General features: G+C 44.3%; 1 protein-coding gene across 2 annotated transcripts in view; it reads right to left on the reverse strand.

Moving 5' to 3' along the window:
* The window catches only part of VPS13B (vacuolar protein sorting 13 homolog B), an 877,527-nt gene that overhangs the window by 440,299 nt on the left and 410,881 nt on the right, over nt 1–26,347 (reverse strand). The gene's annotated exons all lie outside the window — the stretch shown is intronic.

Consider the following 26,347-nt stretch of genomic DNA (forward strand, 5'->3'; position numbering starts at 1 on the left):
GATAAACATCCAATTTTTTCTTGAAGGTGTTCAGAGTAGATGCCTTAACCACCTCTATTCCAGACCTTGGGGGCTCGGACCATAAAGAAATTCTTCCTTATGTCCAGCCTGAAATGGTCTTGCAGGAGTTTATAACCGTTTGACCTTGTAATTCCCTTGGGGGGCTCTGATGAACAATCGTTCCACCAGATCCTGGTGAACACCCCGATAAACTTATAGGTGGCCATCAGATAGCCCCTGAGCCTGTGCTTTTCCAGGCTGAAGAGTCCCATGGCTCTCAGCCTGGCGTCATAAGGTCTGTCTTCTTAACCTGATCATGTGCGTGGCTCTCCTCTGGACTCTCTCAAGCGTCTCCACATCCTTTTTGAATTGTAGAGCCCAAAACAGGACGTAATACTCCAGCTATGGCCTCACCAGGGCCAAGTACAACGGGAGAATGACGTCCCAGGATTTACTTGAGAAGCATCTATGGATGGAAGCCAGCATTTTGCTCGCTTTACTAGCATCAGCATCACATTGAAGGCTCATGTTCACCTTGTGGTTAATCACGACCCCCAAGTCCCTTTCATCCGTAGTGCTAGCCAGCATAGCACTGCTGAGCTTATAAGGATGCTGCAGGTATTTCTTCCCAAGGTGGAGAACCTTGCATTTTTCAGTGTTAAACACCATCAGGTTCTCGTCTGCCCATTTGCTGAGCCTGTCCAGGTCAGCCCGGATCGCCCTCCTGTCCTTAGGTGTGGATGCTTTACCCCAGAGTTTGATGTCGTTGGTAAACTTGGCTAGTCCGCTTCTGATACCAATGTCCACATCATTAATGAAGATGTTAAATAGTATAGGCCCAAGGACAGAGCCCTGGGGAACCCCACTGGTCACAGGGCACCACGATGATTGACTTCCGTCAACCACCCCCCTATGGGTCCTGCCATGGAGCCAATTCCCCAGCCAGTGGATCATGGTGGACTCAAGGCTGCAGTTGGCCAGTTTTGCCAACAGGTGATCAATGGATACCAGATCAAAGGCTTTTTTGAAGTCAAGATATACAACATCAATCTCCTCTCACTTGTCCAGGTGATAGGTCACCTGGAAGTAGAAGAAAATGATATTAGGCAAGCAAGATCTACCCACAACAAACCCGTGCTGGCTATCCCTCAGGATGTTGCCATCGGCCAGTCCATTGAGGATAGCCTCTTTGATGATTTTTTCTAAGACCTTCCCTGGGATAGAGGTCAGGCTGATGGGCCTGTAGTTTGCTGGATCCACTTTCCTCCCTTTCTTGAAGATAGGCACCACATTGGCCTTCTACCAATCTTTGGGCACTTCACCAGAGCACCAGGAACTCTCAAAGATCCATGCCAGGGGTTGAGCTATGATGTTAGCCAGCTCCTTGATTACCCTAGGGTGTAAACCGTCAGGGCCAGCTGACTTGAAGGTGTCCAGCCTCTCAAGATGTTCTTTCATGAGGTCAGGATTGATGGAGGGCAAGGGATCTCCCTGATGAAAAACCAATGCAAAGTACTCATTTAGTAGGTTGGCTTTTTCCTGGGCATCAGTTGTCAGCTGTCCCTTCTGGTTTAGCAGGGGTCCAATGTTGCCCTTGCTTTTCCTCCAGCTCCCCACATACCTAGAAAGGACTTTTTATTGTCCTTGATACTTTTAGCTAGTTGGAGATCTGTCGCAGCCTTTCCCTGTTTGCTCTCTGCAGCTCTGGACCAATGTAGAGTATTTCTCCTCGGAGGTGGATCCACTCCTCCACCCTTTGTAGGTCTGTCTTTTTAGATACAGGAGGTCCGCTAGTGTCCTGCGGAGGCAAGGGGGCTGCTGTGCCCTTTTGCTGCCTTCCGTCTGAGATGGGACAGACTTTGCTTGAGCTTCCAGGATCACTCCTTTGAGGAGCAACCACTCATCCTGAACTCCCCTCCCCTTTGGGTCATGGTCCCTTAGGGCCTCACTGACAAGCCTCCTGAGCTTGTCAAAGTCAGCTTTCCTGAAGTTGAGGACTTCAGTGTTGCTGACTGTCTTGCCAGCTTTATGGAAGTTGGTGAAGGTGATCAGCTCATGGTCACTGTCACCCAGCTTTCCATCGATTGCTAGGTTGCTGATTAGGTCTTCCCCAGTTGAAAATACCAGGTTGAGCAGTGCTTTACCTCTCGTTGGCCCGTAGACGTCTTGTGTCAGACAGAGCTCATCCACGCACAAGAGGAAGCTTTGTGACCACTTGGATTTAGCCGTGTGCTCTTCCCACGAGATGTCGGGGTAGTTGAAGTCTCCCATGACAACCATGGACTTGGATCATGCGGCTTCTGCCAATTCCCTGGCGAACTCCTGGTCAAGCTCTCGACTTTGGGTGGGAGGTCTGTAGTAGACTCCCACCATCGTGTCCCCTGTGCAGTGTTCCCTATGGATTTTAACCCAGAGAGAGTCTCCAGCCATCCACCCTGGTTGCCAATATCAGCTAGCAGGGATGCGTAGCTCTCCTTGACATTGAGAGCTGAGGTTAACTGAGGTTTCCAGGAACAAAAAGATTTTAATCATGAATCATGAATTCTAAGGTATCTTAAATAATATTAAATTGTACAGCCCTTTACATCTGCAAAATAATCCACAAATCAATGAAAACACAAAGTGAAATGAAGTAACCATTGTTATTATTTATATAAGGCTATATGTGCTTTTAGTGCTTTACAGAAAAGAGCTTTAGTTCAAGTACCCCGCAGCCATTTTTAAGAGCGTGGAAGCTGATACAGAAGACGCTATGGTGCTTTACTCAGAGTGCTCGGAGTCGCTCTAATTTAAAGTGCTGCCCTTCCACCCCCAGAGCACACGGGAAAGTGCCCACAATGGCAGCGAAGTTGGTGCTTAGGGATCACTGATGCAATGCTGGTAACACTGGCTCCAGCAAGGATGCTGGCATTTGTGAAATGATCTTTCCACTTGATGTGGAGGATTTTCCAGAGGTATTGTTGATGTTACCTCTCCAGGTTCTTGAGATGATTATGATAGGTCACCCATGGTTTACATCCATAGAGGAGAGTGGGGATGATGACTGCATTGTAGACCTGGATCTTGCCATCTTTTCAGGGAGCATAATCAATTAAGACATGTTGAAGATATTTATCACAGGAAGTACTTCTGGTCCTGTGCTGGATCTCTCATCCATGTTCATTCTCTGAGAGAAATGGCTACCAAGATAGGGAAAGTGCTCAACTAACTTTAGGGTCTTTACCTCTATGGTAATTTGGGAAGAGGGGGTCACATTCATGGCCCAGAGCAGGCTGATGGAACACTTTCTCTTCTCAATGTTAAGAGAGAGGCTCAGAGTTTAGTAGGCTTCTGCAAAGAGATCAAGCAGAGTTTGGAGGTTTCCCTCAGTGTGCACAAGGATTATTAGGTAAATAGTAGGTACATCTGATATGACAATAGTTGCCAACATATGACAGTCAGTAGGAGAAAACTACTATGTACTCTCACTGTTCATTTTACTGAAGATTATTATTTAAAGATGACAACAATTTCTCAGAAGATCAGGCAGGAGGAGTACATGCTTTTTAATCAATTATTTTATTGTTTAAATTTGTTGGGATTGAAGTGATAATGTAATTCATATACTTGGGAAGTGAAAAACCTCACACGTTGCAGAAGAAATCATTGTGGGGAAACAGTTCGTGTGAGGCAGAGCAATATGCTTGTAAATCTTCCCCAATGGAAAACAGATCACTACATTAACCAGTGCACAAAAAAAAATCATCCAAGGAGAGAGACTGCAAAATACCTTTAACAGAGCTCAGAAAGTCCACAAGGAAAATAAAATTAGTGCAAGAAAAACAAGCTGTCCATCAGAAAAGTCAACATCTAACTAAGGAAATAGTATGCTTTAATCATAGCCCAAGGAAACCAATCTAGCTACCTCCACTGTGTACTGGATAAATGAAGCATCTTAAGATACATGCACATCAATCAGAGCTGTGTGAAAAAAGGAAAAATCCCCTAAAAATCCATTCTGGGCAAACATAAGAATATACCATTTGGCTCCACAGAGCAATGCCAAACGATCTTCTAAACAGTATGATAAAATAATTTTCAGGAACGAAACCAGGACAAAGTTACTATTTAATAACACTGCACTTTTAAAATTTAGCAGCTTATGTTAATATGACTTCATTGGCAAAAAAAAAAATTGCAGCTTTTCTAACAACTATGGAGAGCCCCATTCCTGCCATGATATGGCATTTCTAGATGTGACATGGCAATAGGGCTAGCATGCCAAATTCAAGGGGTGACTTCAAAAGACTAGAGGTTTTAAGAGATAATGAAATCAGCATGATGGAAAAATGTTGTTTAAAGAGACAATATCTAGTTCTGAGCCACTATATAACTGGATCAGCAACATTTTATTATATGTTAAACCATAAGACACGCAGGGGAAAAAAAGACTATCACAGCCAGACAAAGCTGGAAAAGATTATGACCAAATATTGAATGTATGAGTGCTGATCTGGACAATAAAACAGCTGTTTCATCTTTGCTTACTGAAATCAAGCCTGATGTTTCTGTTGATGACGCCCAATACAATCTTGTCAGTTTTTTGGCAAAACCTTGATGGTTAAAAGTATGCAGTAGATGAAAGATCAATGTTGAACTGGATGGAAAAGGATCATCAAGATTTGGGCTTTAGCCACAAACTGACGAGGAAATTGTGGCTTGGGAAATAGCAGATGACAACAGTACCACAGCTGTGGCAAAAGATGATGAATATGATGGGAAAAGAGATGCTACGGTCAAGTGTTATCATCAGCATTTCATCACAACATCAAAAAAAATACATATAAACTTTACTGCATATTTCTTAAAACACTTAATTGAGAACCAAGCCTTTTGGTTACTAATAACGTATTGTAAGGATAAGGATACAGAATATTTAATGTAACTATGAAACAAATTATAGCCTTTGTAGTCTACTGAACAACACTGAAACAAAAGGGAGTTTACTGCAACAAAGGAGACAGTAGGCTAGCATTTGTGTAACAAAGGAAAATAAAACAAATTACACACCAATTTATCAACTGATCTTGAAGAAATTAAAAGATGAATCTGGAAATGAATCAATCCTCAGAGGGACATACATTTTTAATTATGCTCAGTACGCTATGTTGCAAAAATGGTTAAAGTTTTAATGAATAAAAACCATATTGATTTAATTAACATTATTTACACTTTAATGTTAAAACCTCTGCGGCTCCCTTCTATCTTTCCCTCCTTCTGCTTGAAGTAAACATTCCTTCCTTTTGATGACTGACATATTAAGTCATTTCTCCTGCACTTTCCTGGGTTGCAGATTCCCCAGAGAGTACTTTCTTGGATCCTCCCCGCTGCCCTCCGGTTCCCCGCCCCTATCCTTATATAGTTTGTTTTTAGTATCTCCTGAAGTCAGTCCAGGCATAGATTCCAGAATGGGTGAGCCCCTGACTCCTTGAACACTCCTTGGAATAGGTCTTTTGGTTTTCCATCTGGTTATCCCTAGGCCTCCCTCAGGCCCCTAAAACAAGTTACATTTACAAAGTGATTAACAGGTTAATCACACTTTAAACAGTAACCTACGCACACATTCAAGTCAATATAAGGCTTGATAATACAGTAAAAAACCCAATAAAACTATTCCATATGTAATGTGTAACAACTCTGTGCTTGTTTGTATCACTCCTTAAATTGTACATGTGGCCAGTTGGGGCTGGCCCATGACAGATCCTGACACTCAGCTGAGTGCCAGGGTCCCCAGCATGGTCCCTAGAACTCTAGAGTCTAGGTTGCAGCTGTCCTGGCAGCCCAATCTTCGGGTCCCCATGAGCCAGGACATGTAAAAATCATATATGCTCTTCAGCTGGGCATCACATGCATTTTACAAGTCCCCTTACACCAGGACCTACAACACATCATGTACTGCCCCACTGCAAAGCACATGATTGTGACAGGGCCATTTCAGGGCTGGGTCTCAATGATAGCTCGCCCACCTGTTTAGGGCAGTTTGCCCTGTCTCATCTGTCATGACTTGCTGTTATAAAACTGGATGTTAAAATGCGGGAGGCTGCCCATTTAGTGCCCTGATTTGTAAGGCATTATACATTGCTCCTACCTCCCCTCTCCTACCATGTCCCTTCCTTTGCACATAGCATCCAGATTACCATCCCAGCCCCCACCTTTGGCCACCCTCATTGGGCTCCATGCCCCTCACACACACACTGTGCTCCTAGTGTCTGGGCTCTATGCCCTTTCCAGACTCTGGGCTCCTTGCCCCACTCTGGACCCCCCCTTGTTCCTGCCCACTTCTTTGCTGGGTTACCTATCCAGCTGGGGCTATAGGGCGGCCCATATTCACCTTTCACTAGGGAGGCAACTGGTGTGGCATTTCCTGGGGACCACCCCGCCAAACCATCCTACCTTAGTAGGTTGTCGTTTTCTGTCATTCCCCAGGAGCCTCCTGCCACTCCCATAGCTCCTACCCTTACTTCCAAGATGTTGTGAGCAGGAGCTCCAGGCAGTCAATGTTCTCCCTACAGCTGCAGCCAGCAAACTGCTGGCTTCCCTACTCAGGCCTGTGCTTATTGCCAGCAGCTGAGCCCTCTTCTCCAATCAGGCAGTCCCCTACTGCCATGTGACTTGGGGAGTGCAACCACCTACAGGCTGTTCTGCTGCTAACTCTAAGCCCTTGAAGTGGCAGGCACCAAAGGTGCTCTGCCACAGTGAGGTTTTTATAGGTTCCAACTCAGGAGGGGAACTGTAAAAATTCCAGCTGAGGTTTTGGCCATCAGCTGATTATTGGCTGTGGCTGGGGACCTGTCTAAGCCAGTTTCAGATCCTGGCTTGGTTTCGAGCTCCATATGGCAATCAGGTTATTGCTGGCACCCAGGTTTCAGATTGCTGGTGCAGGAGGAGCCCAGGATCATTGACAAGGCATGTATGGCATGGCAAAAGGCACAATTGTTGGGATCACAATTTGGATCCCATAGCACCTTAAACTGCAAATCTGTCAGGAGCCTCAGAGGGCTACCTTCAGTTCAATTTCTATGAGGGTATGCACCCAGAGTCAAGAGCAGCAAAGCGACCAGCTCGTCTTAAAAATAAAAAGCCCATATTTTATTGCCTGAAAGACAACAGACAAGAGTCCTTCTGCTTGAAGCCTAAGCAGTCTCTGTCAGGGAAAACATTCCCAGCTGTTCTCTCTCAAGCCTCTCAGGCTGCTCTTGTCCTGCCTGTCTCTAGGCTCTTCCATTTCAGGACCATTTCTCAAGTGCACCGTCTTTCTCTCCCAGGTACCAAAACACAGCAGGGAACCACTTCAGATGCTTGTTGGGAGCCCCCTTGATGTATCAAAATGGAAAGACAGAGGCCCTAATTATACTAAAGACTGCTAAACTACCAGACAAGTGCACTCCATGCAAGATGTTCCACTCTCAGCTGATGGAAACAATCAGGTGAATATTAAGAAACACTGTATAAATCCCTTTGATAAAGCTTTTCCACCATATCCAGAATGAGGATCACTGCATCGGTTTTACCCAGAAGAGAAAGTGGCAACCAACTCCCAACAGAACTTTATAAATCTCACAAAAAGAAAAAAGCCAGATACCCCACAGCGTCAATCAAGCACCTTATTATTACTAAACTAAGTAGTATAGAAGAGCTTAGATACTACAAAAATTTGTATTCATCTCAAAAAATAATGACAACTATCTAAAAAGTAGAGACCAATGGTATAGTGCTTTTCTCATTGCCTTACATATAGAATAAGTGTTATTTGGTATTGATTTCTCTCATTTCCTGGTCCCTTACATTAAAGTAGCAAACTCCATAATGTAAATTTAATATCCTTGCCCAAAAACTATGCCTCCAACTTTGAAAATCCTTACTCATATTAAGACTTCTCTTTGCCTATTGAGTTCTCATTAAAATTGAATACAATGTTAAAAAATATTGTAATATTGATACTGTAATTAATAATTTCTTTTTTACCAATGAATTCAGTAAACTCAACTTAAGCTTGCAACACTGAAGTTTTAAGAAAGTTATCTATGATGATCAGTAACATTTACAAGGATAGTTACACTTTTAAAGTTGAATCATTCTTCTTAAAACATGAAGAAATTAATGTGTAATAAACATCATCTACAATTTAAATAATCAAATCGGGAATTTGAACATGGCTTTAGAAAATCAAAATAAATAACCTAGTACTTTAGGACTATATTATAAAGCAGATTTAGAGGTTTATTGTCTATCTAAACATCACACTCCTCCGATATTATAACAATAATAGGCTAAAACAACTCCTAACACTTTTAGCAATGGCAAGAAATCAGAAGAAAAAACAGGTTCTCTATTTTTCCCCGTGTGCTTACTTTAACAGAAAAGCTTTTGGCAACCTAAATATGACAATCACTTCAAGCTCCCTCAATTAAAAACAAGCAAAAAACCTCCCACCTCTTTAAGTTCTGGCAATACATTTCTAGTGGTAGATTTGTTGCATGAAGAATCCTTTAAATGTGTATGTTTTCATAGTCATTAAAAATAATAGGGAAGATGATGCTGCTTGACTAACAGCAGAAAGCAGCTCTGATTTCATGGCTCAGAAGGTATTAGATAACTACCAATGAGCAGTTTTACTGATGCTTTAGTAATGTATATAATCATATATTTTATGCTACAGCAATAGTAATTCTTTAAAATTTACATATTTCCATAGTCAATGGGACTGAAATTGATTTTTTTTTTAAATTAGGTAGTCAGTCTGACTCTGGAACCAATAACAAATGAAATCAAATAAAGGCATAAAAACAATAAAGAGGAGATCAATTTAAAAAATAATCTACCAGAAACAAACTCTCAAGTATCCGTAGTGTACTCAGAAAGGGAAATGTGCCAGCTACCCAGTTATACTGACTAATGTTACAATATTCTTTAAGGATAATTAGAACTTTAACCTTGACTATAATAAACTGATATGTACTGTAGTATAAAGAAAACACTCACTAAAAGGAAAAAACAAATGCAGCCAAGTGACTGTCTTACCTAACTTCCCTCTGTAGTTTCAAGTAGTTAAGTTAGTGTTCATTCTCTCATATAAAAATCTGTTCTCTATTGTTCCTGGCAGAGAACCCTTGTCATATTCTAATCCAAAAGTAGTTCATTTCAGTGTTTTATACCAGAGCCACTACTGTGAATCTTTCTAAAAAGTAACCATAAATATAAATTAGCATCATCGATCATCCTTAATAATACTGGAGAAGTTTTCCTCATGTTTCTAGATGACACCCTGAATAAAATGGCTGCTCATTCAACTGCAGACTTAAATGACTCCAAAGTTACATTGAGAGAGGGATCATTGTGGAATGTGTAGGAACCCTACATCTCAAGTTTCTTTTTGAAATAGGAGTTCCAATTCCTGTATAGGTAAATAAGTTTTAATTCTCCTTTCATTGATTATCAATATGTCCATTCTACTCATGGTGACTCACAAACAATGAACAGTTCTAAGACTGCAATTCAGAATTACCACAGAAAAGAAAATGAACACACCACTTACCCAAATGCAACCTTTGGTCTGGAGGCCTCAGTCAAGAGGCATTGTTTTGTGAATATGTGATTCCCACATAATAACACGTGTCAGAGATACGAATATTTTTTTCCAGTAATGTTGCTTAGGCTGCCTGACTTCTTGCAGGGTGAGCTCTAACAGCAATGGCATGGCAACTCATGACAAGTTCTTACACAGCGGAAATCCATTTCAGCAGTTTCTGACTGATGCAATTTTGCACTTCATTTGTTCTGCAACAGAGACCAGTAGTCTGGCCAGAGATGTAAACTGTTTCACCTTGTTCATATAGAACATCAAGGCTTTCCTGATATCTACAGTGCACAAAGAATCTTCACCTTGGGTGCCTGTGACATAGGAAAGAGTACTAGAAGATTAATTTGTTGATCTGGATGCAGTATTGACTAGGAATTTCTGATGTGCTCAAATAGCTTGGGGTGGGGGGATACCACATAAGGAGGATCAGTCATCATTGTTGCTTTAGTCTCACCAATTCTTCTTGCCAAAGTGATGGTCGCAGAGAGAGACTGAATTGACAAGCGAATATAAAAGATGCTGTAATGAATCAGACCTCTTTGAGCCTTGGGCAGTGTACAAAGCATACAGATCCTTACTTCTCTACATCAGAGGAATGTAGTAAAGGTAATGACAAATGGGGCAGTAGCTATCTTCTACACTAGCAGGCTGGGCAAAGCAAAACCCTCTCCAAGATGCAAGAAGCAACAAGTCTCTGAAATTGGAGCACCATACACCGGATATCTCTGTCAGAGCTGTACTTAGTACAGAGTGCAAAACTATTTAGTAAACAACCTGTGCAGACACTTTACCAGCAGTCAATAATGGGATAATCAAAGACTCCACCCTTCATAATAACGCCTGAGAATGGAGGCCTATTTGCAACTCAGAATGACAAGATCTATCAAGAGTTCTGTTTCAGAGGATCAAGAGTTCTGTTTCAGAGGAGGAAGCTGAACTGGTTTTCTATCTGATACTTTCTTATTCAACTGATTGGGAAGACTCATTCACAGCTACCCACCATTCCCTGCAATGGTCAGAGTGCTCTGCAAGATAAATTGTGGGACTCAGCTTGCCACAACTTAGAAGGTTCCGCAGTTCAGCACTGCAGTATTTACAACATTTGTAATTCTGCTCTTGGAACTACTGATGCAGCATAACATAACATTTATTCTTCCTTTTGTAGCTTGCTGCAAGATGGTGGTCAAGTGTGAAGCAGTACTGCTCTGCAGTTGAAGGTATTCTGCTGAATCACAAAAAAGGACTGACCCGAGGAAAGGACCAAGTGAAATGGACAAGGTTCTTGGTTTCAGGAGATTATAGCACAGCAGACTTCGATTTGAGACTTGGGTTACTTGCTGGAGCAAAAACATTATAACATGTCCTTCAATTGCATCACGATTCATCTGGCAGCTGTTTCAATACCAGACCTACTGATGGGATTATATTTAATCTTCTTCTACCCTACCACTGTTAGGTTTTTAGAGAGGTTAGGCAGGGTATCTTCTCATTAAAAAGCCAGGCTGTCCTTTGGACATGAATCTGGTACTTTCAGTCTTTAGGGCTAGTGACAGAAGCTACACATAAATCAGTTCAAGTGATCAGAAACTGGTTTAAACCTGTAACAGAACAGAAGTTCAGCACACATAAACCAGTTTCAAAATGGCTGAAACCAGTTCAAGATAAACCTGGTTGAATGTAGTATCAGACTTAACTGATTTGGGTCAAATCGGTTTCTGAAACATCTGTCCCAGACCCCTTCCTGGTTCAAATTAAATCAGAGTCCTCCAGCATGCTTTCCAGCCTTGGGCTGGGCTGTGCTGTCTGCTCCAGCAGAGAAGGGTTAGGGGGAGGCAGAGACTGCCGCCTCCCCACCCAGGCAAACCCCAGCTGGGGGCTGGGGTCAGGGAGTGGGGTTAACCCCCCCCCCCCCGAGTACAGAACTACTCTGCCCCACTAAAAACGTACTGCTAGCTGTAACTGTGGACAAAAATCCCAAAGTCACCTAGAAACAGGAAGGGGAAGTGATGAGCAACCCCGAAGAGTTCTGATTCTGTGATTCTGGACTACAAATCCCAGAGACCTTGGGGATAGCAGGAAAACTAAGTGCCCATCAAATCAAAAGTGAATGTGTCCCTGATTGTTTCTCAGTTTAATCTCTGCATCTTAGACTAACCTGCAACGTCTAAATAGATTCAACCTTGGGCTTTTTGACTTTTAGGCAAGGGGTCTGCTTCGAACTGTTATAAGTTGCTCAGTGTTTCACTCTTCTTTGTTAACCAGGTTCAAAAGACAAATTAATACAGGGTAGGTCTAGTAGTAGGTATTAGTGGGGCTTTACCCTCTAAAACAGAACTTCTAGGCCTCTAAATGATAAAAACTGTAGAGGCATAAGGGCAGGAGAACAGTCTTGATAGGCCTTGCATAAGTACTCTGCTTTAAGTACTTCGGGACAGCTGGTAACTGACATTCAGGAATAAAACTGAACTCCTGAATGCCCAATTTCACCAGACCAAGGGGAAAGACAAGCGAAATAAAGCTCATAGGGGGCATGAAGGGAATGACAGCCTCCCCACTGTGGATGCTGAGCAGGTGCAATACTAATTAGAAAAATTAGACGTTTATAATTCAGCAGGACCGGATGAACTCCATTCGAGAGTGCTAAAGGAGCTGGCTGAGGTCATCGCAGAACCCCTGGCAAAGCTCTTTCAGAATTTGTGGTGCACAGGGGAGATCCCTGAGGATTGGAAGGGGGCCAACAAGAAGGGGAGGAGAGAGGACCCGGACAACTATAAGCCAATCAGCCCAGGGAAAATCCTGGAAAAGCTCATTAAAGAATCTATGTGCGATACACTCGTGGAAGCAAAGATTCTGAATGACAGCCAGCACGGCTTTGTTGCAAATGGTCTTGTTGTACCAATCTCATCTCCTTCTGTGACTAGGTCTCTCACCACCTGGACGAGGTAGACGTTACTGAAAAGGCTTTTGATCTAGTATCCCACAATAATCTTTTGGGAAAACTGGAAGATTGTGGGCTCAGTTGCTTGACAGTAAAGTGGCTGCAGGGTAGGACCCAGAGAGTTCTCATGAACGGATCTGTGTTGTCCTGGCATTAAGTGGCCAGTGGTGTCCCTCAGGGGTCCGTGCTTGGACTGGTGCTTTTCAACATCTTTATCAATGATTTGGATGGGGGAGTGAAAAGCTCGCTGGCCAAGTTCGCAGACAACACCAAGTTATGAGGCAGTGTGGTCAAGCCAGAAGATAGGTTGCAGATACAGGTGGACCTGGACAGGCTGGAGAGTTGGTCAGACCAGAACCAGATGAAGTTGAACACTTCCAAGTGTAAGGTGCTCCATCTGAGGCAAAAAACAACCCTCAACATACATACAGACTTGGTTTGACAGCTTGACTTGCACCGAAAGGGACCTAGGAGTAATGATGTGGTGGCCAGAAGGGCAAACAACATGCTGGCATGCATCAACCGATGCATCTCATGTAAAACTAAGGAAGTGGTACTCCCGCTGTACTCAGCACTGGTAAGACCGCTTTTGGAGTAGTGCATCCAGTTCTGGGTGCTGCACTTCAATAAGGATGTGGAAAAACTTGAGAGGGTCCAGAAAAGAGCCACCTGTATGATCAGAGACTTGCAAGGTAAGCCATATGAGGAAAGGCTGAGGGGCCTGGGCCTCTTTAGCCTAAAGAAGAGAAGATTGAGATGGGACTTGATAGCAGCTTACCACTATATCTGAGGAGTGCATCAGGAGCTCAGTGAACAACTGTTCACTACAGCACCCCTGGGGAAGACCAGGACCAATGGATACAAACTCCTGGAAGGCTGCTTCAGGCTTAATACCAGGAAAAACGCCTTCACAGTCAGGGTGTCCAGACTGTGGAATAAATTCCCTCCAGACGTGGTGCAGTCACCTACCCTGGAGGTTTTCAAGAGGAGATTGGACAGTCACCTCACTGGGGTCACTTGACCCCAGTTGTTCTTCCTGCCTAGAGCAGGGGGGCTGGACTCAATGATCTGTGAGGGCCCTTCCAGCCCCTAACAATCGATGAATTTAAGTCCCTTCCCCAAAGGGATTTGCAAATCAGGCTTAAATGGGGATTTTACTTCCATCTTTACAAAGACATTTCTATTACTGTTCCATACCTAGTTTAATATCTAATTTAATATCTATTTCAGTTTAACTGAAAATCTAACAAAAGTGAAAAAAACCAAACTTTTGCATTTGTGATTATATTTCATATAAGCAGGGGCATTTTAACAGAACTGCCTTCTTCTGTAATACTATTCTAATTTAAACTATTTTTAAAGAATGTTTCATTAGTGATCAGGAAAGGTATGGAAAATGGCCCTGAAAGTTGCTGCCACTAAGTTATGGCCAGTTGGCCAGAAGTACAAAAATGACAGTAATGTAAATGTACATTAAAGAAGTATAACAAATGTACAGAACTAAATATGTGATTATTTTAATACCTAAATAATGTAAAATATGTTATTTTTATGCAGAGCAGATGGCTACAGTACAATGTATATGGTGGCATATGCTATTTTTTCTTTGGAATAGGATTGTATACACTGCATAATTATGTTTTTACTTGATTTCCTCCTGTTGCATTACCTTCTAAAAACACAGAGCCACAGAGAAAACACTGTGGGGTACATCTGCAAAGCTGTGGATGGGGTTTTTTTAGTCATTATAGCTCATCAAAGTTATGTTGCTAAAAGCCCTATGCTATTCTTTGAAAATTAATCCAAATGTGTCAAATATTAGCGATGTTTAGAACTGCTGTTTGCTGTAAGCTTGTTTTAGTATTTTCACTGTAGAAGAGTTGTATGTTGCACTGAATGCTCATTTTGCTGCAGAACCTTACGGCTAGGGACAGAAATTACACATAAACTGGTTTAAGTGATCAGAAACTGGTTTAAACCTGTAACAGAACAAAAATGTGATGCACATAAACTGCTTTCAAAATAGCCAAAAGTGGTTTAAGATAAATCTGGTTGAATGTAGTATCAGACTTAACTGATTTGGGTCTAACCAGTTTATGGAACTTTTGTCGGAGACTCCTTCACAGTCCCCCAGAATCCCAAGATGTTTTGCAGCCCTGGGCTGGGCTGGGCTGTCTGCTCCAGTGGTTGGCCCCACCCCTCTCCTCCCTACCCAGAGAACTATCACTGCTCTGGCTGGCTAAGAAGGGGGTGTGGGTGAGAAACCCTGCCCCAGAGTGCCCACCTCGCTGCTCCAGCAGTGTCCAGATGCTTGTAGTGAGGAAAAAAGGAGGGTTTAATTTTTCCTCTCACCCATGGGGGACCCTCAAGCAGTGAGAGCAGGGGCATGGCCAGACCCCACCCCAGGGCTTGAGGTGAAGGACAATTTCACAGCTCTCACAGCCCCAGCCTGAGCCACAGCCAGCTGGGAAGGGCCCTGGCCGTGCAGCCCAGCCCAGCCCCCCCGTGCCTACCCTCAGCGGCATGCACGAGTTGGGTAGTTTGCCTGCCTCTCACCTGCCACGCTCTTGATGGAATAAATATGTTTAGTTTAGGCAAGAGGCTGCCCTTTCCTATCCTGGTGTTAAGGGTTTTAGCCACACCTCCAACCTCCCCCTTAGCATGTCCTAAGCCTCACAGGTGTTATAATTTCTACCATCCTTGAACCCCTCTGGCTCTTTGGGCTCCCTGTGCCCTTGTATCTGAGCCCCTCTGGCTCTGTAGACTCTCTGGGCCCTTGTATTTGAGCTCCTCTGGCTCTACAGCACAAAATGAGACCTCCAAACCTCCCCTTTTAGCCTCTTCCTGGTCCTCTGGATGTAAACAGAAACAAACCAAAAGCCTCCAGGCTGTAACCTGCCAATCACCTACAACATAAATACTATGCCCCTTCTCTACTGCATCCTCTCTAGCTTAAGTACCTGGGAGGTTCCTAGGTAGGTCCCACTGCACTGGGGAACAAAGCATCAGTTCTCCAACCACTTTCACTTGTAGGAGCTCTCTCTCTGGTAGCTGCCAGGGCTTTTCCTTGGTGACTCCAGCCCATTGCTAATCTAGGCCAAAACCCTGCCACTGGCCAGTCAAGCAGCTCCTACAGGTGTTCCCTGTTCCTTTGTTAGGCTGTCACCCCAGCAACCTGCAGCTGGAGAGCCCAGACTGAGCAGGGCCCTCTGGCCAGGCAGCCTTATCCTTAAAGTAGCAGGCACCCTTTAGTGCCCTGCTACACACTGCGTAGCCACAGAAGCATGGTGAAGGGCAGACTTGATGATCTGCTCAGGACCCTTCTGACCCTACCAACTATGAAACCAGTGGCTGAGCAACAGGAAAGTGAAAACCTTCCTCATATTCTTGAAATATTTTCCTTGGCTGATATCTAAAATGCTGGTGAAATGGAACTTGATTTGAAAGGGGACATGTAGAAAAAAAGGAATATACAAGGTGGAAAAGTTTCAAAGGACAGGGTAACTACGCTCATTTGTATTAATACAGATGGGAATGACAAATCCTCACTATTTATGTTTGGGAAATTAAAATGTCCTTGATGCTTTCCAAAGGACATGTAAGGAGCTCACAACTGCATATTGTGAATAATTTAACTCTTTATGCATAGATGTTCCTACAGAAATAATATATTTTGCAAAAATAACTAAAAAAAACCATTAAAAAGCCTCCTACAATGCATAATTATAAAGTAAAATGGCTCCATATCTCATTTCGGCCAAATGTAATGTGTACGAATAAGGAACATAACTACTGAAAAATGAAACCCAGGGTCATTTGTCAATAAGAGATTGTATCACACAAAAACTCTCCCACTGACAAGTAAATCAACAGGGATATGATGACAAGTTTTAAGATACAGACTGGACTTCTATTGAATGTTTTCAGTTCAGCAAAAGAAGCTGAAAATCAATACCATATTTTACTAGTAGCCAATGGAGAAACGCAAAAGCATTATGCAGATTTATGCAGGCACTCAGATATTTCTGTCACAGATTTTTTATATATTAAATCAATGTTCTTATTGTTCATTTTACTCAAAATGAAAAATGGATAGATGCATGTGGAAACTCAGTATGGATATAAGAAAACATCCTCCTTTACCCCTAAAGCACTAACCATATAGTCACAACAGGAACTGCATGGATCCTTATTCAAATATGAAACAGAAGCCACAGTTTGGCATATATCTATATAGATGTATCTATATAGATATCTATATATACACACACACAGACACAGAGGAAAAACACAAAAACTGATTATACAGTGTATTATTATACTATACAATGACAGCACCAGGCTCCCAACAGCCCATTCCTATTCTAGTCATACAGAAAGCTCATATACAGACTGCTTGAACTCCTAAATTTCCCTTCACTCTCCCATGACTACTTTAAGTAGACCTGAACAAGCATGGCATATGTAACCAGTACATGAGCATGAAAGCACAGTTGCTATGCAATGTAGTTGAAAAATACCTGACTTTTCCATAACATAAAGTTTTGTTAATGGAAGATAGGGCTGTAAGTCTGATATCCTGCTATTGCAAGGAGCCATGTCATATAACTGCATTTAGAAACTTATGAAGGTCTGTCTTAAAATTATTTCTTTTTTCCCACTACTCCTATTAGAATGCTATTTCAGTTGGAATACCAGAAGTAAAAAACTCTGTTTTACTAGAATCTCATTCCTTTGCAGTTTAGAAACCTGTTAATTTCCAAGGTAGCCATTTTATGTACATTTCTACCTGTGTCAAGGTTGTCTTTTAACTTTAAAAAACTTTTGTTAATCTCCCTGGTCTTAAACATCCTCCTGTATTAATCAATTACATCCCCTCTGTTCTTTTTCTTGCTAAGCTTAGCCTGAGCCTTTTACTCTTTCAGTTATGCATAATTATAGTTAAAGAAATTTACAATTAAGACATCTGTATTGCTCAAAACTGAAGTGCACTAGTGCAAAGTGCACTTAATTTGTTTGCTCGAGTGTGCTTAATTTGTTTAATTTGCTTGTTTTAAATAACCAATGTTAATTTGCTAGAGAAAATATTGGTTAATTTAAAAAAATCTATTGTCATGAATCACCAGGGATCCTGGTTTTCTCTGATTTAAAAAAATCCCCAATTTTTGGTTTTAAAAAAGTAACCCCAAATCCACATTTTTGCATAATTAAAATGAGATGCACACTATATATACACATATAAAGTGGCATTTCTTTTAAATCACAAAAATATGTGGATTTATGGTTACTTTTCTTTAAATCGAAAATTGGGGAAACCAGCACCCCTGTTAATCACCTGGATACTGTACAACACAAAAATACAGCCTCTGCCCGAAGAAGCTTTCAGTTTAAATATGTAACACAGCTATGGAAGAGGGGATGACAATGGAAGAGGATGCAAAAATGATAACACAACCTGAGTACACAATGTACAAATCAATGTAATTAATTCCATTATTTTGGGGGCAGGCTTAGTTAGAAAGAAAAGTGAAGGGATGGCACTGAAGGAAAGATATGAAGGGGACAGGACAGAAGAGGAGCAGGTGAGGAGTGGACCTCAAAAGAAGAAACTATATAGAAGTGTAAAGGAGAGAGCTAGAACAAACAGCCAATCAGCAAAAAGCAGAGAAAGTCTTGTCAGGACTAATGCAATATTTTCCAAATGATTGGAAGTCTCTCCTTTTGCTACTTCTGCACAAGCTCCTACAATAGATTCAGTCTCTATTTGGCTTTCCTTTTTAGCTTTTCCTCGAGGACACATAAAGGAGGGGAGGCAATACTTGGGATGCTAGTGGCCCCAAGGCAGCAGGGGACTTCTCTAAGCATTTCTGAATCTGGAAGAGGAGGTGGCCCTAGGTCGGTTCCAAGTGCTCCAGACTGTGCTTTGGCTGCTTTTGTAGCTTCTCCTACTGTATGGAATCCCAAAAAAGGCAAAGATACTTCCTTTCTATGATATTATCATGAAAAAATGCATAGTTACTTTTAAATGAGATACAGAATTACTTTCTTGACAAATCACTGAGTCAATGACAATTATTTATTGCTCATATTATCAGTCAAATCAGCATCCTGGATTATGTCCCATTAGCATATTAAAATCCTGTTCTAAAACAGAAATACATATTCAGATCAATTATACATAGAAAGATAGACCTTACAGGATTTCCTTTATGCAACAGAAATAGATGTTTTCTCACATGAAAAATGGGAAAATCTTAATAAGACCTTGATTAGAATTATATCTCATCTGTCAGTCCCACAATTTAATACATGCTTTGGAAAAATATTTCCTGTTACGAGTTTCAAATGTAATTCTTTGCAGTTTCTATGAAAAACTTCTTATTCTTGTATTATAAGAAAGAAGGCAAAAACAGAACTTATTTACTCCCCTGACCTATCTCTACTACTTTCTATATTTTTTCGTCTTGTCACAACCCAATTACTCAGTGCCCATGTCACTAGCAAGAGATACCATTCAGACCATCCTCACTTCACACACAGTAGTCAATTAAGGGTTAAAAGAAATCCTTGCCAGAAACTTCTGAAACAAAATCCTGGCGGAGAACTGTATATAACTGGTCAAGAAACAAGCTTAGGCCCCTCACACGTAACCTCATACGTAACAGGCAGGAAACCTGACCCACTACCCTGTAACCTGATAGCACAAAGAACTGCTGCTTTGCCAAAAAATTAAAGATTCCACTTAGCAGCTCACCATTGTATACCTCCATTAGTTACCTCTGTCTATAAATAGTTTAGCAGTTTCCGCCCAAGTCGGAGAACTCTGGGGAAATCTCTGAGGAGAAACCTGAGCTCATCACCAGAGCGACTTGGCGGTTTGATCACTTGTCAATGACTCCCAGTCATCATTAATCTTGACATAATAAAGCCCTGCAGGCCCAATAGCTCGTTCCAGCGCCACGTTCGTCATTGCATGACTGTAATCGAAGCAACTGTAACAGACAAAGGCTCAGCCTGCGTCGCACGTCACTATCTGGGCGACGTAAACAATCTCCTGTAACCAACACGCATCTGTGCCTGGTTAATTTCACATTAATTACCCGCCTGCCAAGGCGAAAGTTTTACTGCTCCAGTGAGAGTCAGGACACAGCTGCCGGCGGCTGCTCTGATTCTCGATACGTCTTTCATCCTATTAATCTGTTCTCCTAAGTACTGTGGCGGCGAAGCGCCCCCACAGGCGAGCGAGGGGGAGCAAAGGGGACCCACAGACCCCAGACCCCGAGAGCAAGCCCCCAGAAGGGCATACGCACCGTCAGAGGGGCAGCGGGAGGAAGAGCCGCATCCGCGGCCGCGCGAGCCGCCATTACGCTGGCTCTGGCAACAGCTGTTCCCCGCGTGGCGAACAGCTGAGCCAATCCCAGCGGCCGGAGCGGCCGTGGCGGGAGGATTTAAGAACGCCGGCAGAACAGGGAACGCGCGAGAGCCAGGGAGAGAGAGTACGGGTGTGCTGCCCGTGCCGCAGGCTCTCGCACGGGGCAGCGAGGACCCCGTCTGCGGGTCTCAAACAGGCAGCGTAGCAGGAGCGGGAAGCCTGCCGCCGGCAGCCAAGCGAGAGGCAGCCAGAGAGTGCACGCCGAGGCACTCTCTCAGCGTCCTGAAGCGGCAAACGCACAGGAGGCAGGGGAGCGCCCTGTGGACGGGAGGAGAGGGGAGACAGCGGAGGCCCCGGGAAGGGGCTGGCACCAGGGGAAGCACCCACCAGCTCCCCCTGGTTCGGAGGAGTATTATCTTTAAGGAAGGAGGAAGGAGAAACCCCTCTCAGCAGGAGGGAGGACAACCGGAACCGGTCAGGGGCCATCATACTGGGCCTGGCAACATCTGGACAACATCGCCCAGCGGTTGGCGTGTGGACGGGGTGTAGGGGAGGCGGAGCCCCGTGGATCACCGCGTCCAGTAACCGTGAGTAACACCGTCTAGGAAGCTATGACGCCACTGAAATGGACACCGGGGATGCGGAAAAGCTTCCAGAATTTGAAAGAAGCAATGCGCCATGACGTTGTCGTGCACACACCTAACTTTAATGCCCCTTTCGTTTTACAGACGGATGCATCAGGACGGGCACTGGGAGCAGTGTTACTGCAGAAACATGGGCAGGAAGAGCGCCCAATTGCCTTTGCCAGCAGGAAACTTAGTCATGCAGAAACCAGGTATGCCACCATCGAAAGGGAGTGCCTGGCAATACGCTGGGCTATAGAATATTTTAAGTACTACCTGATGGGGAGGGAATTCATGGTAGTGACAGACCACGCACCACTACAGTGGTTAACACGGAAACAGAGTATGAACACCAGGATCACCCGCTGGGCTTTGGCTTTACAGCCATTCAAATTCACGGTGATACACCGTCCGGGCCGAGATAACTTTGTGGTTGACTTCTTGTCCAGGTGGGGAGGCGCAGACGACGCAGAGGAAGGTATGGGCCACATCCATAGGGAGGAGCCGCAGGTGACACATGCCGTTATGAAAGGAAATCAGCCGCCACAAGGCAACTTAAGGGGGAGGTCTGTGGCGGCGAAGCACCCCCACAGGCGAACGAGGGGGAGCAAAGGGGACCCACAGACCCCAGACTCCGAGAGCAAGCTCCCAGAAGGGCATATGCACCATCAGAGGGGCAGCGGGAGGAAGAGCCGCATCCGCGGCCGCAGCCGTGCGAGCCGCCATTACGCCGGCTCTGGCAACAGCTGTTCCCCGCGCGGTGAACAGCTGAGCCAATCCCAGTGGCCGGAGCAGCCGCGGCGGGAGGATTTAAGAACGCCGGCAGAACAGGGAACGCGCGAGAGCCAGGGAGAGAGAGTACGGGTGTGCTGCCCGTGCCGCAGGCTCTCGCACGGGGCAGCGAGGACCCTGTCTGCGGGTCTCAAACAGGCAGCGTAGGCAGGAGCGGGAAGCCTGCCGCCGGCAGCCAAGTGAGAGGCAGCCAGAGAGTGCACGCCGAGGCACTCTCTCAGCGTCCTGAAGCGGCAAATGCACAGGAGGCAGGGGAGCGCCCTGCGGACGGGAGGAGAGGGGAGACAGCGGAGGCCCCGGGAGGGGGCTGGCACCAGGGGAAGCACCCACCAGCTCCCCCTGGTTCGGAGGAGTATTATCTTTAAGGAAGGAGAAACCCCTCTCAGCAGGAGGGAGGACGACCGGAACCGGTCATGGGCCATCATACTGGGCCTGGCAACATCTGGACAACATCGCCCAGCAGTTGGCGTGTGGACGGGGTGTAGGGGAGGCGGAGCCCCGTGGATCACCGCATCCAGTAACCGTGAGTAACACCGTCTATTGGGAGGTCCCACCCAGGATAAAGATCTCCACTGGAGACCCCTCGGAACGTAATCGATTACATCCAAGTCGTGGCAGGCGAGTTGAGGGGAGGGGCCACACCCCGATAGGCCAGGCGGAGCGAGGCACGGGCTCCACAAGTACGCATAACAATCTTTCAATTTCTTGTTATATTCCAAGAAAAACAAACTATCTTAAGCCAGATCGACGTTTAAAAAGTACATATGAATTATTTAGAGTGAAAAATAAAACAAAAAATCCAAAAAAAAATATGTTACAGAGATATGGTAATTAACTTGAAACAGGCATTATAAATTCAAGAAAACCATATTTCAGGTTAAAAGGAATTCAAATAAGTTGATTATTAATGATCTGAAGAACAAGATTGACTGTACAGTTAGCAAATTTGTAGGTGACTCCAAACTCCATGGAACTGCAGACAGACTGGGGGACAGGATTAAGATTCAGAACAACCTTGATAAATTAGAAACCTGGTCCAAAACTAATGAAATGAAATTCAATAAGCAGAAGTGCAGAAGTGCATCCTGCACTTAGGATGGAACAATTAAATGCACAAATAGACTGGGGAATGACTGGATAGACTACACTACTGGAGAAACAGACCTGTGGATGACATGGACTGGAAATTCAATACAAGTCAGTGTGCTGGTGCGGGGCGGGGGGAAGTGCGGGGAGTAGATAGCATATCAGGCTGTACTTATAGGAATGTCACTTGCAATTCAAGGAAACTGATCCTTCTGTTTTATTTAATGGGTCCTCACCTGAGTACTGTGCCCAGTTTGGGACTGCACTTCAAGGAACACACAGACAAATTCTTCTCTTCCGCAATACATCACAGTCAAAGATGATTGTCTTCCATGACTGTCTTACCTGTGTGTCCAAAGATGGCTGATGAGGCCTATCTGGGTTCAACAGACCCTACTGAACCTCAGACATCGCAGGATTCTCAATTTAGTCCATGACATGCTGTTTCTGCTGATCCTGCTTTTCCATCTCCTGTTGTTGTCATGAGGTTTTGAAGTACTGAGATCCCTGCAGCAGACTCTCTATTTGGGGAGGTCCTGGATGATAGTTTCTCATGATGTACATCATGTTCTCATGATGTACATCAATATTGTATTTTTTTAAGTTGGCCTTGAGGATGTCCCTGAAGCACTTTTTCTGCCCTCCTCTTAAGCATACATGTTGGCTGAACTGGAAGAATAAAACTTCCTTCGGGAGTCTGGAGTCAGACATCTGGATGACATGGCTGGCCCAATGAAAGTTGATGTTGGACGATCATCGTCTCAATACTCCTGGTGTTTGCTTGCAGGAGGACACTAACATTGGTGCTTCTGGTCTTCCCACAGGCAGCAGGCAGCGTTGATGGTACTTCTCCAACAACTGTAGATGTCTCCTGTATGTTGTCCATGTCTCAGCTCTGTACAACAAAGTGGGGATCATGACTACTTGATAAACTATGAGCTTGGTTTCAGATCTAATATCACAATCTTCAAACACCCATTTCTTCAGAAGTCCAAAAGCTGCACTTGCACATTTGAGGCGATGTTGAATTTCTTCATCAATGTCAGCCTTCCGCAAGAGATGGCTTCCAAGGTACAGAAACTACTCAACATTGTCCAGAGTCTCACTGTCAATCTGAATTACTGGAGCTGGAAACAGGTCATTAGGAGCTTGTTGGTGGAGGACATTAGCCTTCTGAACATTAAGAGTCAGTCCCATTTTCTTGCATGCCTCAGTAAAGACGTCAACGATTGTCTGAAGGTCTGTTTCCAAATGAGCACATGCTACAACATCATCAGCATACTGGAGTTCAATGACTGAGGATGGTCTTAGTTTGGAGTTGGCGGAGGTTAAACTGAGATTCTGGGAATAGCTTTTCAGCAAGTGGAAGGACACAGTTCAGGAGGGTTCTCGCAATGATCTTTCCTGTAGTGCGATCACTCTATAATTTCCAGTTGGATTTCTCTCTTTTCTTGAAGACTGTCACAATTATGGCATACCTGAGACCATCTGGGATTTCCTCATCATTCCAGATCCTTAAGATGAGGCATGAAGCTGTGATGTAAGCTCCTCTCCCCCTGCTTGAAGATTTCTGTGGAGATTTTATCTGCTCCAGATACCTTGTTGCTTTCCATCAGCTTAATGGCTTTCCTCAGCTTGTTAAGGGTTGGAGGGATTCCAAGATCATCTCTGACCGGGTGTTGCGGGATGGAGTTGAAAACACTCTCATTAACAACAGTTTCTATCGAGGTTCATAGATGTTAGGGTCGGAAGGGACCTCAATAGATCGAGTCCGACCCTCTGCATAGGCAGGAAAGAGTGCTGGGTCTAGATGACCCCAGCTAGATGCATATCCAACCTCCTCTTGAAGACCCCCAGGGTAGGGGAGAGCACCACCTCCCTTGGGAGCCCGTTCCAGACCTTGGCCACTTGAACTGTGAAGAAGTTCTTCGAAATGTCCAGTCTAAATCTGCTCTCTGCTAGCTTGTGGCCATTATTTCTTGTAACCCCCGGGGGCGCCTTGGTGAATAAATACTCACCAATTCCCTTCTGTGCCCCCGTGATGAACTTATAGGCAGCCACAAGGTCGCCTCTCAACCTTCTCTTGTGGAGGCTGAAAAGGTCCAGGTTCTCTAGTCTCTCCTTGTAGGACTTGGCCTGCAAGCCCTTAACCATATGCGTGGCCCTTCTCTGGACCCTCTCCAGGTTATCCATATCCCTCTTGAAGTGCAGTGCCCAGAATTGCATGCAGTACTCCAACTACAGTCTGACCAGCGCCCGATAGAGGGGAAGTATCACCTCTTTGGATCTACTCGTCATGCATCTGCTGATGCACAATAAAGTGCTATTAGTTTTTCTGATGGCTTCGTCACACTGCCGACTCATGTTCATCTTGGAGTCCACTAGGACTCCAAGATCCCTTTCCGCTTCCGTGCCTCCAAGGAGGTCATTTCCTAGGCAGTAGGTATGCTGGACATTTTTCCTCCCTAGGTGCAGCACTTTGCATTTCTCCTTGTTGAATTGCATTCTGTTGTTTTCTGCCCATGTGTCCAATCTATCCAGGTCTGCTTGCAGCTGTTCCCTGCCCTCTGGCGTGTCCACTTGTCCCCACAGTTTTGTGTCATCCGCAAACTTGGACAGAGTACACTTCACTCCCTCGTCCAAGTCGCTGATGAAGACATTGAAGAGGGAGGTCTTCAAAATGCTCCTTCCAAGGGCATTATGGGCCCTATTTCCTTGATCAGGTGTCTTCTTTAGGTCTCAAGGGGGTTGGTCCCAAGTGCTCAGACCGTGGATAGCTTTGGTGGCACTGAAGGAACCGCACATACCATGGATGTCAGCAAGAAATTGAATCTCCTTAGCCTCGTCTTCCCAACATTTGTTCTTCATATCACAAGTTTTCCTTTGGACCTCTGCCTTGGCTTGAAGATTTAATTTCTTTTGCCCGGAGTTGGTGTCATTTTGCCAAGTACAAAAGGCCTTGGGCTTGCAACTGATCAACTCTTTATGTCCCGGTCATTCTCATCAAACCAGTCTTGAGGTTTCCTGGTAGAAAATCAATGCACCTCTTCACAGGTGCTGATGACACTCTCCCATTGTTGTTGATTGGAATTCACCAGTTTTTCACTGAGGCACTGGTAGAAGAGGTCTTGCTTGTTTGGGTCCTTGAGACCTTCAATATTGATCTTCTGTTGGCACTTCTTCTGCTGCAGCCATCATTTGGAAGTCAGTTTAAGTGACATAACTGAGCGGATGAGTCAGTGAACAGTTCAGCAATCATCAGCCCCTAGCATACCTCAGGTGGTACAGACATCTTTGCAATCCTGGGCACAGGTAATGACATAGTCAATCAGGTGCCAATGGTTAGATCATGGGTGTTGCCATGATGTCTTGTGCCTATTTACCTGACAGAACAGGGTGTTGGTGATGGAGAGTCCATGTTCTGTGCATTTGGTCGAGAGGAGGATGTCATTTGAATTGACATTTCCCACTCTATCCTTGCCAATGGTTCCAAGTCCCTTTCAACTCTGGCAATGAAATCACAGAGAAGAATAAGTCCATTTCTCTCTGGAACATCAGAAAGGACTTGGTCGATGTTGGTGTAGAATTCCTCCTGGGTTTTATCAGCAGTGTCAGGATTTGGGGCCTATGCTCTGATGATGATCGCATATTGCCTCCCTGATAGTTTAAGATGGAGAGTCATAAGATGTTCATTAATCCTTTCAGGGAACTCATTGAGTTGGTTTATGAATTCATTCTTAATGGCAAAGCTAACTCTGTGAAGTCAGAAAAGTTCAGTAGACAGCAACCCTTGCAAAGCCAGCAGGCCAAGGCACTTAAGGGAACCCATCCCTGCCCAAGCCCTGGAGTGACCTGTGGGCAAGGCAAGGGCCCCCAAAGGGACACTTGCCTGCCTGTATACAAATGCCAGGAGTCCA

Source organism: Alligator mississippiensis, chromosome 3 (genome assembly GCF_030867095.1).
Source record: "Alligator mississippiensis isolate rAllMis1 chromosome 3, rAllMis1, whole genome shotgun sequence".
NCBI lineage: Eukaryota > Metazoa > Chordata > Crocodylia > Alligatoridae > Alligator > Alligator mississippiensis.